Genomic DNA, 15,000 nt, shown 5'->3' on the forward strand with positions numbered 1-15,000 from the left:
AATATTCATTTAACAATAACAACTGGTATGCAGTTATCTATAAAGCCGAAAATGGTTTCCGTTTGTTGAATAATTATCAGGCACCATCATAAGTGTTATACGTCCATTGATCTTTTTCATATTTAGTTATTGTCTGTTCACTTATTAAACCACGAAATATGTTATTTAGTCAATTATGTTTATACACGTTCTATGAATTACTTCAGTTTCTCGTTATGTAAGAAAATTGGATATAGAAATTAGGCCAAAGGCCAAGATCTGGGACCTAATGTGGTCATTCAGTGATGAATGGGAAACTGAATGTAAGAAGGTTTAAAAAGTGTAACTGGAGGAAAACCGCTTAGTTGCACTATGAAACAATTGTTAAAGAGGGTGGAAAAGACAGTTGGAAGAAAGAGAATATGAATGGAGGAACAGAAAAAGGAATGCAAGAGGTTTCAGCAAAGGGCCAACGTGCAAAGACCCTTATTAATGCCTACAGTGTACCACGCAAGGTGCAATGTTGGCATTACCCTCTACGAGGAATCGTTATGTAAGAAAAGCTTTAAAGAACAGGAATTAACACACTAACGGCCATCGTAGAATAAATGTCAATCTTTCTACCCAATAACCACAAGGCCTAAACTCCTCCAAACTCCTTGTCCTATTTCCAGATAATTTGCATATACGAGCGATAAAGCAATTGACCTCAATTCTTGGAAATCTTCCTTCTAGGTGTTTTTGTGTTAAATCTGGTCTTGATGCTTCATCAGTTTCTAAATAGATTGCTTTGTAATTTTCAACCACTGAAATTACACAGCCAAAATTTGAGGCCCTGGCAAGAATGGTGAAATTCCAGCAAATTTTGGTAAAATCCAATGTGCATTTAGAGACCTAAGCTAAGCATTGAATTTTATGCATTGTTATTAAGTGACTGTATTGGTTGATACGAGGGTGGAGAAGGGCATAAGGCTAGCAACCTCATCATATAATACTTGGTGGGAATGAAAATGGTCATATATATAGGGCGTATATATATATATATATATATATATATTATATATATATATATGTATATATATATATATATATATATATATATTTATATATATATATATATATAGTATATATATATATATATATATATATTAAACGTTCTAACTTGTCAGTACACATTACACATGTTGATTTCTGTTTTTTCTTTTCTTTTGCTGCTCACAAAAATTATGTTTTGTAATATATATATATAATATATATATATATATATATATATATATATATATATATATATATATATATATATATAGTGGTAATAAATATACTAATTTCTCTTTTATATTTTCTCGGGAATGGGAGAGTGTCCTCTTTGTTTTGGAAACACTTTTCGAATGAAAAACAAACTGTTTACTGCTGTCATTGGCCGAAAGATCGTCCTGTTAGGAAAACATCTTTTTATTCTTTCTATTCCAACGACCCCTTCGCTGTTTTTACGAAACTGTTTTTAACTGACCCCCTTGTTGAATTCCTGGCCATAGGCCGTGTTGATGTGTTGTTCTTCATTTTTCTTTACTACTTTTCATAGCCTGGTATGTTTTCTTATTTTTTATTTTTTTCTTATATCTCTTTTGTTGTTGTTGTTTTTGCAGTTGCTCCTCCTACCCAGAGAGGTCAGCGTCCTTCACAAAGAACTAGTTCGATTGTTAGAGTTGTATGGAAAAGAAATCTCACTGTTGTTTTAACGAAGTTCCCCCCTTTTTTTAATGATTCACCAATTCCCCTCTTCGTTTCTATTTTTTGCTGTTTTTTACACATTCTTTTTATTTTTTTATATAAGTGTTTTCTAGCAGAGTCGTCGATGTTTTGAAAGATGTTTTTGCATATGCTGTTTTACCCCAAAGGTTTGTTAGATAAACATACTTGTAATGCATGATGCTATTTACTAAAGAGTCAGCGTTTCTGTAGGCTGAACAGAGTATAGATGTGTTCAGCATTTGGGTAAAGGACCCTGCAGGCATATACTAATAAGTCCGTGCTAAAAATAAAGAAAACAAAAACACTTCCTTTGTTAATTTGAGTCTCATCACAGATAACTCATTCTCAATCTCCCTCTCAGTTCTGTAATGATTTCTAGAGATTGTCATCCCCTTGAAAGGTTTTTTATGTAGAAAAAAAAGAAGAGAGCGCCTGGAAGTCATCAAAACTCAATTCATTTTTTACGCAGGCAATTAAGACCAAGACCGTCAACCGAATTTTTCGCATTTCCTTAAATTCATTTTTTCTTTCCCTTTCACATAAAAATTTATTCAGCTTACTTTTCTTCGTTTCTTTCACTTGATCTCTGCATAATTTCTTTTTATTTAATGATGATCATCACATTACTTAAAGAATGCGAAATGAAAAATGAAATAATGACGGTGTTAAGATTTTATATATTTTTATTGCATAATTCATAATGAAGTAAGCAACAATTCAGTGATCAGAAGGTAAATACTATTGTGTTGTAGTCTACTAAAGCAAATGTAGTATATGTATGTGTGTGTGTATTTTTATTTGTGTTTGAAAATTTCTATTCACAATATATAATTTCTTGATACAATACTATCATCACCTGTATATCCTTGGAATTACTCCCTAGTTTTTTTTTCTTTTAACAGAATCTCCCTCAACCTTGCAGAAGCCAAGCTCTATGTAATGAAAATAGGTGTGCTGAACTTAGCCCACTCATCAAGAATTAACCAAATCCGAAGAGCATATACTCCGTGTAATTGGTTCCTTTCAAACGAAAGCCTCACTACAACATTGTATTCAGCAGGAATTGAGTGAAGGTGATGGAGAAATAGTATATTCGATAACGTGTAATGGATGAAGAGTGGTTTCGTTTCTCTCTCTCTCTCTCTCTCTCCTCTCTCTCTCTATAGTATTCGGCTTTCTGCTATACTCTACGCTCTCCCCCAACCCATTCATAACAAGATAACTCTTTACAATCCCCCTTAACTTCCTCCTCCCTCCCCATACTTTAATAAATTTTTTCTTTCATGTGCTCCGCGCCCCCTCATTTTCATCCTCCTAGACCATTCCATTAATCTATTAAACTTGCTCTCTCTCTCTCTCTCTCTCTCTCCTCTCTCTCTCTCTCTCTCTCCTCCTCCTCCTCCTCCTCCACACATTTCTTGGTTATTCTGCATGTCATTCAGTCTTTACTTTATTGACCATTATTGGAACTGTTCAACTTTATTAACCTCTCTCTCTCTCTCTCTCTCTCTCTCTCTCTCTCTCTCTAGTATATATATATAGTATATATATATATATTATATATATATATAGATATATATACAAGCACAAGACACACACATATATATATATATATATATATATAGATATATATTTTATATTATGTTTTTCCTCTTTTATTTTCTTTTTTGATCAACTGATCTCATGTTCTCGATAATTTATCGTTTCCTTCCCTTTTCTTCCTTAGTCCATTCCACCCCATCTTATTTTTTCTGTCTGTCTTTCTTTATTTTATAGATCCATCCGTTTCTTTCTTCTATCTTTTTACCTATTTTTTTTCTATTAAATTTCTTCTTTTCGTTTTTTCCATTTCTTCCTTTATTCCCTTTCCTTTCTTTTCTTGCCTTCCTTCTACTTCCTACTTTTCTTTTCCTTTTTTGTTTCACTGTTTACTTCACCAACCTTGTGACCTTTGTCTATTTTTTACAGTCCTATTACTTACTTGTATCCCATTTTCTATCTATTTTACTTAACCCTTTTCTATCTTTTTCCCCCCCTTTTTCGATCCTTCTTTACTTTTTTCCGCTCTATTTTACTTCTTACTCCTTTCTTCCTTTTCTTACTTTCTTCATTCCTTCCTTCCCCATTTTTTTCCTTCGTCCTGTCACTGACCCACAAAAGTTGCTACTTGAAGGAGCCCTTGCATCGATCCCACGGGGTGATGGGTGGGGTGAGGGTTGGGAGGAGGATCGAGGAGGGAGTTTTATTCATAGTCTCAACCCCATGACTCATTGATTTTTTTCCCTTGATGGATCTCTCTCTCTCTCTCTCTCTCTCTCTCTCTCTCTCTCTCTCTCTCTCTCTCTCTCTCTTCGACCTTCATAATCTTTCTGAATTTTTCTTGTAAGTAGTTCTGTCTGTCTGCCTGTCTGTTTTTTTTTATTATTATTTCTTCTTTGAAGTCTCTCATCTTTTTCCTTTGTTCATTTTTCCTCTTCTTTTTCCAAATTTATTCATTTTTCCCTAGTCTCCATCAGTCTCTCTCGCCCTCTACAAGTGCTACTGTTTCAGACGGCAATTAATGGAGAGAGTAGGCCTTAGGCTTGTCGGTTGAGTTCAACGGGAGGCTACTGGAGGTGATGCCCCTCTCGTTATGAGGGAGCTGTAAGGCCATCTATCAAAGACTTATGAGAATGGGAAAAGGAAAAGCAAAGATGCTTCTTTCTGCCAGGGATCTCTTTTGTGTGATGGGAAATGTGATGGAAAAAGCCTGTTGGTTGTTGTTTATGGTCCTTTTTTGTACTGGGGTTTTCGTCTCATTAAGTCTCTGATATATATATACAACACCCGTAGACTTCCAAGACTTACTCCCGCGTGTGTGTGTGTGTGTCTAAACGCAGACTATACAAACACACACAGCATGATATACTATATATATATATATATATATATATATATATATATATATATATATATATGTGTGTGTGTGTGTGTGTGTTGTGTATACCTATATGAATATATATATATATATATATATATATATATATATATGATATATATATATTTAAATACATATACAAATACGAATAGATACATTTCGAGGACTTCTTTCAATATACCAAGCCTGCCATTAGGATATTTCATACTAATATCCCAACTCCACTCCGGGGTTTCCCAAGGGGAGAGTCAAGTTTTCAACAGTCTCATGTCTTTACACAAGAAGGTTTGGTAGTGATAAATCATGCAGAATAAGTATGAGAATTTGAGAATTGGTAATCCTAGAGAGAGAGAGAGAGAGACGAGAGAGAGGTGGGGTGTACGAAGAGTAAAGCATCCCAAAGCGAAACGAATGATTTTGTCTGAAATCTCAGCAATGGAACTTTAAGGCATTTAGCGGAAAAGGGACGAGAGTAGGAAACAAAAAGAAATGGAAAAGAAATAAAAATCCTCAAAGGAAAAGATCCGCTTTACGTCCGTTATGTGCGCCTGACATCGATTTTGCCACTGCTCTTATGCTGCAGAGCGCGAGCAAGCACGCCACTACTTGTAACTCTGTGCCACAAGTGAGTAATAAAATGGCTTCATTCGTTTGTTTCTTATCGGCCATCGTTAGGCTAGACCGGCTGTTGGGAAAGTAGTCTTATTATCTTCTAATTCTTTTGATTCCATTATCCATTATTTTGTCCACTTTATTCATTTCATCTAACATTATTTCTTATCTCACTTGCCTAATTATTTCGCAGGTTTCACTTTCTTCATCGTGTGTACTTGGTTATTTTCTTATTAGTCGTATCTCATCTTACTGCGGAACTGTGTATATTGTTGACCCAGATTCTGAGAGCATATTAGTTCCTTACTTACAAACATACATACATTCTTACACACACACAAGTACACACACGCAACACGCATACACACGTATATATATATATATATATATAATATATATATATATAGATATATATATATATATATACCAAATGACAGTTATTATTACAGAAGGTAGGAGGGGATTAGAGTATACATAAGTTCTTTTTTCCTTGTTGCTGAGACCATTTTAAAACTCACGGTTGTTTAGTCCTTTAAGATTTATTATTTGCACTCATTATTATCATTAGCAAATTTTTTGGTATTCTAAAGAGTGGTTTCTATGGCTGGCCAAATCTTTTATGTAAAATTTATTTATTGTAAATTAGGTTCTGATACGAAGTTAAAGTTTTGTAAAGATTTTTAAATTGTTTCAGAAGAAAATATATTTTCAGTAAAACTTTTTATCTGTGTTTTTAAAATATGTTTCATGGGCGACGATATTTCTGTCTTCCCGATAAAACATGCTTTATAGTTACTTGCGTTTGATATCAATAACAAATCAGTTGAGAACTGTATAGCGTGTACATTAAAAAACTATGTGGTAGATTACAAGGTCCTATTCTTAATCTTGCTAAAAGTATTTCATTAATAGTAAAGCCAAAAATTAATTTAGAATGACTTGAATAGTCGACCAAGATATAATACTACCGGCAGAAGATTAAAATCAATCAATCAGTCGACCTATCTTTATATTGGAAATCGACTCAAAAGAAACCTTTCTACCCTGGACACCATTACGAAGAAGGAGGATTAGCGTCACATTGAAGCGGTAAGCACATATCTAATGATATGAAAAACTGACGTGCTGAATCGTAGTGATGAATGACACTTTAACATATAAACGATTTCCGTGGGTATGAACGCAATAAATGAAAAGTAAACACACATGTATATGTACATTATACATACATTGTATATATATATGTATATGATGATTCTTTAACATATACAAGATTTTTGTATGTATGAACACAATACATGAAAAAGAAAGGCATATATACATGCATTTATATAGCAACATAGGTACAAAGAAATGAAGTGCAATACCGGCGTTTTTTCTCCCCATCTTATGGAGTTATGACAGCATACTTACACATGCACACACACTCAAATACACGCGCGCGCGCACACACGCACATATATGCACACATAAACATAGGCACACGTATAAACACGTTGTTTTGGTCTCGCTCTTTTGATAAAAATAATAATAATAATCGCTTTTTCATACTACTACACTGTAATAATAATAATAATAATAATAATAATATAATAATAATAATAATAATAATAATAATAATAATATCGGTAAGAAAAACTTAGTTTGTGATGAGCTCATTTGTAATCATTAGGTCTTGGCTGATCAGTCCTCCTCCGTAGGAAGGATTTTACATTCAAATTCCATTTCTTTCGCTCCTTGATATTCATGCGCATCGACTGTACGTCCCACATTCCGAACTCGAAGCTCCAGGGACACCGACCTTTAGGAGCACTGTCAGTGGAGGCATCACTGTCAGGGATAATCCGGGATTAATGTCTGTCAATTGGATTTATCGAGATGGAGTCGTCCTCTCCCGTCATTATCTGTACGTAATAAACATGGCTATCAGCGTTATGAATTACACGTATCAGTCATATCTGCACCAATGACTGTAATTACGTCGATGCTCTAATCATCATCATAATCAGTGTAATTGACATTCTTTCTGCTATAATAGGAATGAGGCTTTTAAAGCTGGCTGTTGTTCTGTAGTCTCAGCTCATGCCAGTTAGTTGTCTGTGTCAGCACAGACAGAGTAGAGAAACCCCAATCATGACATCACTATTAATATAAGTATCATTCTATATGATTTTATTTATATCTGCTATTCGTGGATACATCTCTCTCTCTCTCTCTCTCTCTCTCTCTCTCTCTCTCTCTCTCTCTCTCTCGAGGGACAAATAACCTTTTGGTTCTTTGCCCCTCCGCACTTCTGGAAGAAAGAGACACTTGTTAATACAAAAACAGCCTACTGTAAATATTGCCTTTGCATTCGCAATATGTTGCATGAATTACAATATTAATCTTCGTAATGGTCTCAGTTAAAAGCAAAAAGGTAAATCAATATCCATTTTTTTTACCCTCGGCAAAATAGCAATCAACAACAGATGATTTATCGGAAGATTTTTGGCAATAAATCTCTCAATGTCGGAACCCAGCTTTTGCCCTCTTCTTCCCTTGTTATCAGAAAATTTTTAGATTGCCTTTTAATTCGTTGTCTTCCGTGGGTATTTTCAAATATATATACGGAAGTTTTGTTGTATATATCACCTTTCTTTTAATCAAGAACAAAATTACAATGGACAAATTTCGTTGTTCAATGTTATATAATACAATATAATAACTGGCAACCGCTGGTAATTAAATACATATATTTGGAAAGACTTCAGGTGCTTTAATTTTCATCAAGCATATCTTACCCACACACGAACATCCAGATTTTTGCTTAAACAACCCACTCTTCTAAACAGAGGAATATTTATGTGACGATAACGATGATACTTTACAAAACGACTAGTTATCAAAAGAGAGAAAAACTCATAAAATGCCTTCTGATGACTCAACATCTAGACAGATATAATATAATTTTAACGTCTTAACAGTAGTTGAAGCTTTATTTCCAATACAAGTTGCAGAGATATACTTTTCTATTTCTTTTAGGGTACAAAACACACTTGCTACAAATTATAACTCTTCTAAAACATTTACTGAGAGGTAATAATGAATTTAATGATAACATTTTAAGATTTGCATCTGATAAAGTTAGATATAATATGAACGGAATATATGCGCCGAAGTTGTAGGGAAAAAAATTATAAAAATTGGTTATTTGTTCTTAGAGTAACACAAAAAAGTCCATGTATAATGAACTCCAAGATTAATTTATCCTAAAGTCCTAATCAAGAAAATGCAGAAAGGGGAAAGGTACTTTATATATCTTAGCTACAATGTAATTTAAAGATTATTTGAATATCACGGTATTTTTTATTGACAACAATTGTTATGATTATATGTATATAGAAATTAGGCCTACATGGGTACATATATATTATATATATATAGTAGTAGTTATCTGTATAAGAATTATATATAACATTTACATATTAAATAACATGTCCCTAAATGTACGCATATCCAGGGAAAGATGCACGTTATAAAATATACAGATATGAGTAATGTACAGGATATACAAGACAAATGGCTGTTGCAATGCAATAGAACAAAGAAACAGAATATAAAGACCGAATGAAAAAAATTGGAGGGGAAAAAAAAAGAAGACTAATAAGGGTTCACCCAAATCCCCATATTGCAAGATCCCAATATTCCTGTTTCAGGTTTAGGGAAGAAGAGACGCATTAGTCACGGCTCGATCTCCTGAATCTTAAGACTTTCGCGGGACCATTCATCTCCTGATAAGAAGAAAAAGTAGAAGGTGAGGAAGACGGGATGAGGAACGGGAGAAAAAACATCCTTCAGATGGAAATATAAAACGCAGGACTGACAAGGTTTCTCTAAAGTCTACGATTTTCAGTTACTTTATATTTCTATATAATCACTATTCTCTAAAAGTATAAAGTAAGAAAAAAACAAAAGACAATGAAAGGTAAACCTCACACACTAATATATATATATATATATATATATATGTATTTGTATGTATGATATATATATAAATTCTAAATATAATATTATAATATATAATATTATATATTCTTTAAATTCTCATTGTGCCTCGGTTGACCTAAGTAGTGAATTATCTCTTTATCGATCTCTCCCTGCCTAACTGGCTTTCAGTCGGTCTGTTTGTTTTCTCATATCATAAACGTAGAGAACTAATTATAGACTTGCCCTGTAACTGCCGGGAAGGGTGCATTTTCTATGATGTGAAAATATGTTGTTTTCTTCTTAAACAAAAAGGAGAGATTGATGGAGATGGTATCTAACGAAATGAAAATGTCTTTTACAAGATATGTGTAAAAAAGAAAAAATATATATATTATCGACAAATCTTGGCTATTTTACGAATATTTTGGGAGCAGGGAAGTAGAATTGTTTGTTTTACAGGGTTAAGCACCTTTTATTGTTATTTTATGGGTTTTGTTTCCCTGTAAACCTTGCTCAGATTTTATAGGCCTTCATTTCCAGACTTCCCTCTTTGTATTTGGTTCAATGTGACACTGAAACTAGAACAAAGCTCTCGCTGTTTCTCCTCCCTTCTTTTCGTGTGAGGCTTAGATCGCTTGCCTCTTTAGCAACAAACGCTGGTTTCAAGTCCAGGCCAGGAAGAAATGATCTGGGTACTTCAATAAGACACTCGTGCTTCTGTTCCCATTACGTACCTGGGAGATAGCTGACCGTTGTGGGTCACCTAGAGAGGGAAGCAAACAGATATTAACGGTAAGTCCTACGTCAGCATATTATATCCATTTAATCCTATAGCTCTCTCTCTCTCTCTCTCTCTCTCTCTCTTAAAGGATATTTATTGTTAGGAATCCCTTCACAAACAAGGACAAGTGAAGCGAATGTTAAAGAACTATCCAAACCTCACGTAATATATGCAGTGATTCACCTTTACACTATATAAAAATAACTTTTTAAATTAAAATTTTAGAAAATCACAATTTTCATACATTTTCCTTCCCCGTCTCTTTCACATCAGTCTATATCTTGTTCCACCAGCTCGCATCCTTTCAGTTATGAAAAGAAATATTTCTTTTACCTGAAATACGAGTGTTTTCATTCACTGAGTAAGAGCCCTCTCCCCCTAGACCCTGCCCCCGCCGGGCATCCCTCTTTCTTCATTCATTCTATCTTCCTTCGTCAGGAAATGTTGGAGGCCCTTGTGTTCTTTCTATTTTTTCCTCTCTCTTTTTTTTAATCCTTGCATATTCATCACCGTAAGATTAAGAGCCTTTGCATACGTTTTCTGTGGTAGTTGTTTTCAACTGGTCTTGGTTCCTTTTTGTTGTTTCTCTTGTCTAGACGATGGATTGGAGGAGCGCTTGCTTAACTTTCGAGGACTGTAATACTGTTTTTGACAAGCTTGGAAAATCTTATCTGCTTTTTGCTTTTTCTGCACTCCCGGAGATTCATCCTGATTTAATCTCATTAAAAGAAATCTATGTCACGAAATTCCTACAAGTTTTATGCAGTAGATTTACATAAGACTGCTGTAAACACCAATTCCTTCATTTCTATAGTGAAGAGGCTTTTCAGTACAAACGACGGATAAATTTAGTGGAATCCTCATAAGAGATTACTTTAATTAGCTTGCGTTACAAATACCCAGGCAGTATGCACTTAGTCAGGAGGGCAGGATTTATCGGAACGGAGACCTTGCGTTCATGGATCCTGTTTAAATAACATCCAAAGAGATAATATCTTAAGATGGATGATTTGAAATATGGGTTACCCTAGGTCAAGTGCTGATTGGGAAAAATACCAAAAGATGGGGAAAATAATGTAAAAATATTCGAGCTACGAGACACTACCTGGTTCAATAATTTCATCGAAATAACAAAACAAGAATTAAGAAGTTTCTTTATCACTCGGTTACAGTTTGTGTGCTAATAAGTTCACAAGTAACGGCGAGTCCTTTCTGAAACTTTCGACTTCTACCACTTTTACCAATGAATTATATACATCATATACTACTGCACAATTAGTATATGGTGCCTTTTGATCACGAATTCGGTTCTCATCAAATATCATAAGATATCTATATAGTTCAGCAAACGCTTTGTTTTCTTACATATTTTTATTCTTATTGGTTTGTTTGTTTGTTATTTCTTTATTACTCAGATGTCTGTTTTTTAGCCATAATTGACTTCTTAAATATTTATACAGTATATACTAATAAATAATGATAAAAAAACATACTCAACAATGAAACGAAAAATCAAATTACGTACTAGGTAGCATATTGCATTAATCCATCCTTATAAATTTGTTTTCTATTAAGATATTCGGCGAAGTCTTAGAAATAAAATTACGAAAATTGGTAAAATCTTATAAATATTAAGACATAACTACTATGACCAATACTGACATAATGAAGTCTTCCACCAACGAATATATAGTGAAATGTTGTTAATATTTCATATGAGGTACGCTTCAGTTACAACTTTTATGAATAATTTGCTGTTCCAAGGCACATTACAGATTATAAATACAGACTTGATAAAAGTTTGCTTATGCATTTTTACATAAAAATATACTTTCCGTGTGTGCATGTCTTGTCTACCGGCAGTGATAAGCAGCTTTGAAATTGCAACACCGCCTTATAGAGAGAGAGAGAGAGAGAGAGAGAGAGAGAGAGAGAGAGAGAGAGAGAGAAGTTATAAAGCAGGTGCATATTTCGTTTGCCAACAATATTCCCTGGTTGTACGCGTTTAACCAGACCTCTGGTAACAATGGACGGGAGATTTAGGGGAATTTATTTGCAGCGTTTCCAAATAGAGTCTTCAGCATGAAGAGGAAACGGCTGGCATAAAGATGCGCATTGCTTTCACCGTCGTGATGTTATGCGAGATGGAAGCGCTTTTAGCTGGCGCTTTTTGTAGTCGTTTTCCATTGCGAAATTTCTTGGGAGTCGCTTTCTTGACGAATTTTTGGAAGAAGATGGTTGTCCATTCCATACTTCACTTTTCATATTTATAGTCATGGAAACTTCCACTACAGAAAACGAGTCTGGGGTCTAAACGGCAAATTTTGTGGTGTACGGGCCTTTTATTCTACTTTTGTACCTTAGTGAACGACATAAACTTTTTTTTAACAGTGGATGACGTCAACAAAGACTTGATTTCAAGGTAAGTAAGATTTGATCTTTAAGTTAGCGAGAACACTTAAGACTTCCTACAAAATTCACGGATTCCCATGAGTTAATCAGAACACTGTTTATTTTAACTCCTCAGATATAAGACTGCAAGTACACAGCTCTCGAATGTCCATCTTAAATATAAATGGTATTGTAAACGTTAATGATTTAATTAGGGCATGTATGGAAAAAATGAGCAGCACTTAAGAGCTGAGTTCTGGAAGAAAGGCCGCTTAACTGAAAGCACCTGACTTGAACTAACTTAACCTCACTAAGTTTGGGCTTATGTCTCATCTAACTTCAATTACATAATCGATTAAAGCATTTAAACACTTATTCTTAAGAGCAACCATTAGAAAACTCTCGTGTACTATTAAGTGGAGTGTCATCATACTATATCAATTTAGCAGATATAATCCCTTAGCATTGCACTGAAAGGAAACTGTAGTAAGCCTTGTTAGGTAACGTCTCATCTGCAGTTTTTGGGTCCTATTGCATCTTGAACATGAATTACAGCTACATGGAGCTGTTAGCGTAGTCATCTTTTAAGTAAACATGTGGGCCATGCCCTAAAGATTTTCAAATCTATCTTAATTTGTGAGAAACTGAGTGATTTATTTAAGCCGAATTACAAGAGGGACACTCATTAGAAATTAATATAATGGGTCTTGCTAATAAAGCTGGGTGCCCCTTGGAAGGTATTTCTATTTCAATTACACACACACACACTATATATATATATATATATATATATATATATATTATATGTGTGTGTGTGTATGTATATATATATTGTGTTTTATATAAATATTGTATAATTGAAATAGAAAATACCTTCCAAGGGTATAAATATATATATCTATATATATATTATATTATATATATATATAATAGATATATATATATATATATATACGTATACGTATTATGTAATAAAACTGATAAGTGGATTATTATGAATAATAGGATATCCTGGAAAGTTCTGTCACTCTCTTATATCTCTCGTGATAACTAAGTTTGGAGAATACTGAGGGATGTAGCCAGGTAAGGAACTAATGTGGACATGGATTTTATAACATCGTCTTCGCGTTGCGTTAATAATAACTCAAGATCTTATTTCCAACAAAACATAAAGAGAAAGTATTCTATTTTGTTTACATCTCAGCTTTAGCATCGTACCCTGATGCTACATATATAATGCATGCATAGTCTCAAATTTCATACACAATATACTAATAAAAATAATTAGGCATTACAAATCGCGATTATCCAGAAAGGAATGATTTCATACTCAAAGCGAAACAAAACAGAAAACAAGTCTCAAACAGAGTAAAAATTTCCATATTCTCCGGTTCACACTCCTTCAGCCGACGTGCCTTACGCTTACTTGAGAAGGGAAGATGCAGAAACGGTGATGAAAATAAAGATAAAACGAGGAGATGAAGATATTCACACGAGCTCATAATGCGTTCCCGTCTGGACTACATTCCAGTCATACTCACAAAACAGGAATGTGGGACTCTGGGATTTCCCCGGCTGCATATCCAGATCTGGCCTCTGAACTTCAGGGTTGTTTTTTGTTTTCGTTCTTCCTTTTACTTTTCGTCCGATCTCTCTGGTCAGATACATCAAAGGACTTTGAAAGTACGCCACTATAGTTAACAATAACGTTGCATCCGCACCGAGCTTTTGTCGATCTGTTTTGTCCGTAATTTTACAGAGATTCCAAGAAAGGGATACGAATATGAGTCATTCACTCGAATCTGAACAACACTGTTACATGACTGGAATTTTGCAACGGCAGCTGCAACGTGAAGAAATTTATTCACAGCCATATACGCCCTCTGTGTAAGGGGATTTATTTTGAAACCTTAAACTTGCGCATTGTCACTAGAATTCTGTATTTCATCGGATGTTCAGTTGTGCAACAGACAGAACGGGAGACTATGGCACAACACGCTTTAGAGAATTCAATTGTCCTTACTGATAAGGCGTATTTCTGCAGTGGAAGGATGAAAACCCGGATAAAGCGTAAAGCCTGCAGCCTCATCTTCTGTAAACAAAACACCGGCAGTTCGAAAGTTCTCATTTCCTGGCTCCACCGCTCTAATTTAGAAATACGGATATGACGTTATAATTCCATTGTACTCCTGTTGACCTAATCAGCGAATCTGGTATTAAGTCGACTGAGATGGATCGCAGTTAAGGCGGAGAAGGACCTGGGGCTAGCAAGCTCATACCACAAAATTTGCTGACCTGGAAGACTAACTTCTACACCCTCTAAGAGAAGATATGTCTGGGAGCAGATGTATGTGTGTCTATGTATACAGACACACACACACACACACACACACACACACACACACACACACAATCACAACACATATATATTTTAATAATTTTTATAAAAGTTAATAATAAATTATAATTAATATTTATTAAATTTATAATAATATACATATAATGAAAAAATATAGATTACAACCAAGAAATAAAAATACTATTGACAGAGCAACGTCCTTCCATTAATTAAGACATTCCATCTTCTTTAGGTCCCTTCACC

The 15,000-nt window shown here is 34.3% G+C and overlaps 1 protein-coding gene across 2 annotated transcripts in view; it reads left to right on the forward strand.

Moving 5' to 3' along the window:
• Window positions 1-15,000, forward strand: part of LOC135226645 (E3 ubiquitin-protein ligase TRIM9-like) — a 256,198-nt gene that overhangs the window by 128,470 nt on the left and 112,728 nt on the right. The window lies entirely within an intron of this gene.

This window comes from Macrobrachium nipponense, chromosome 20, assembly GCF_015104395.2.
Source record: "Macrobrachium nipponense isolate FS-2020 chromosome 20, ASM1510439v2, whole genome shotgun sequence".
Classification (NCBI taxonomy): Eukaryota; Metazoa; Arthropoda; class Malacostraca; order Decapoda; family Palaemonidae; genus Macrobrachium; species Macrobrachium nipponense.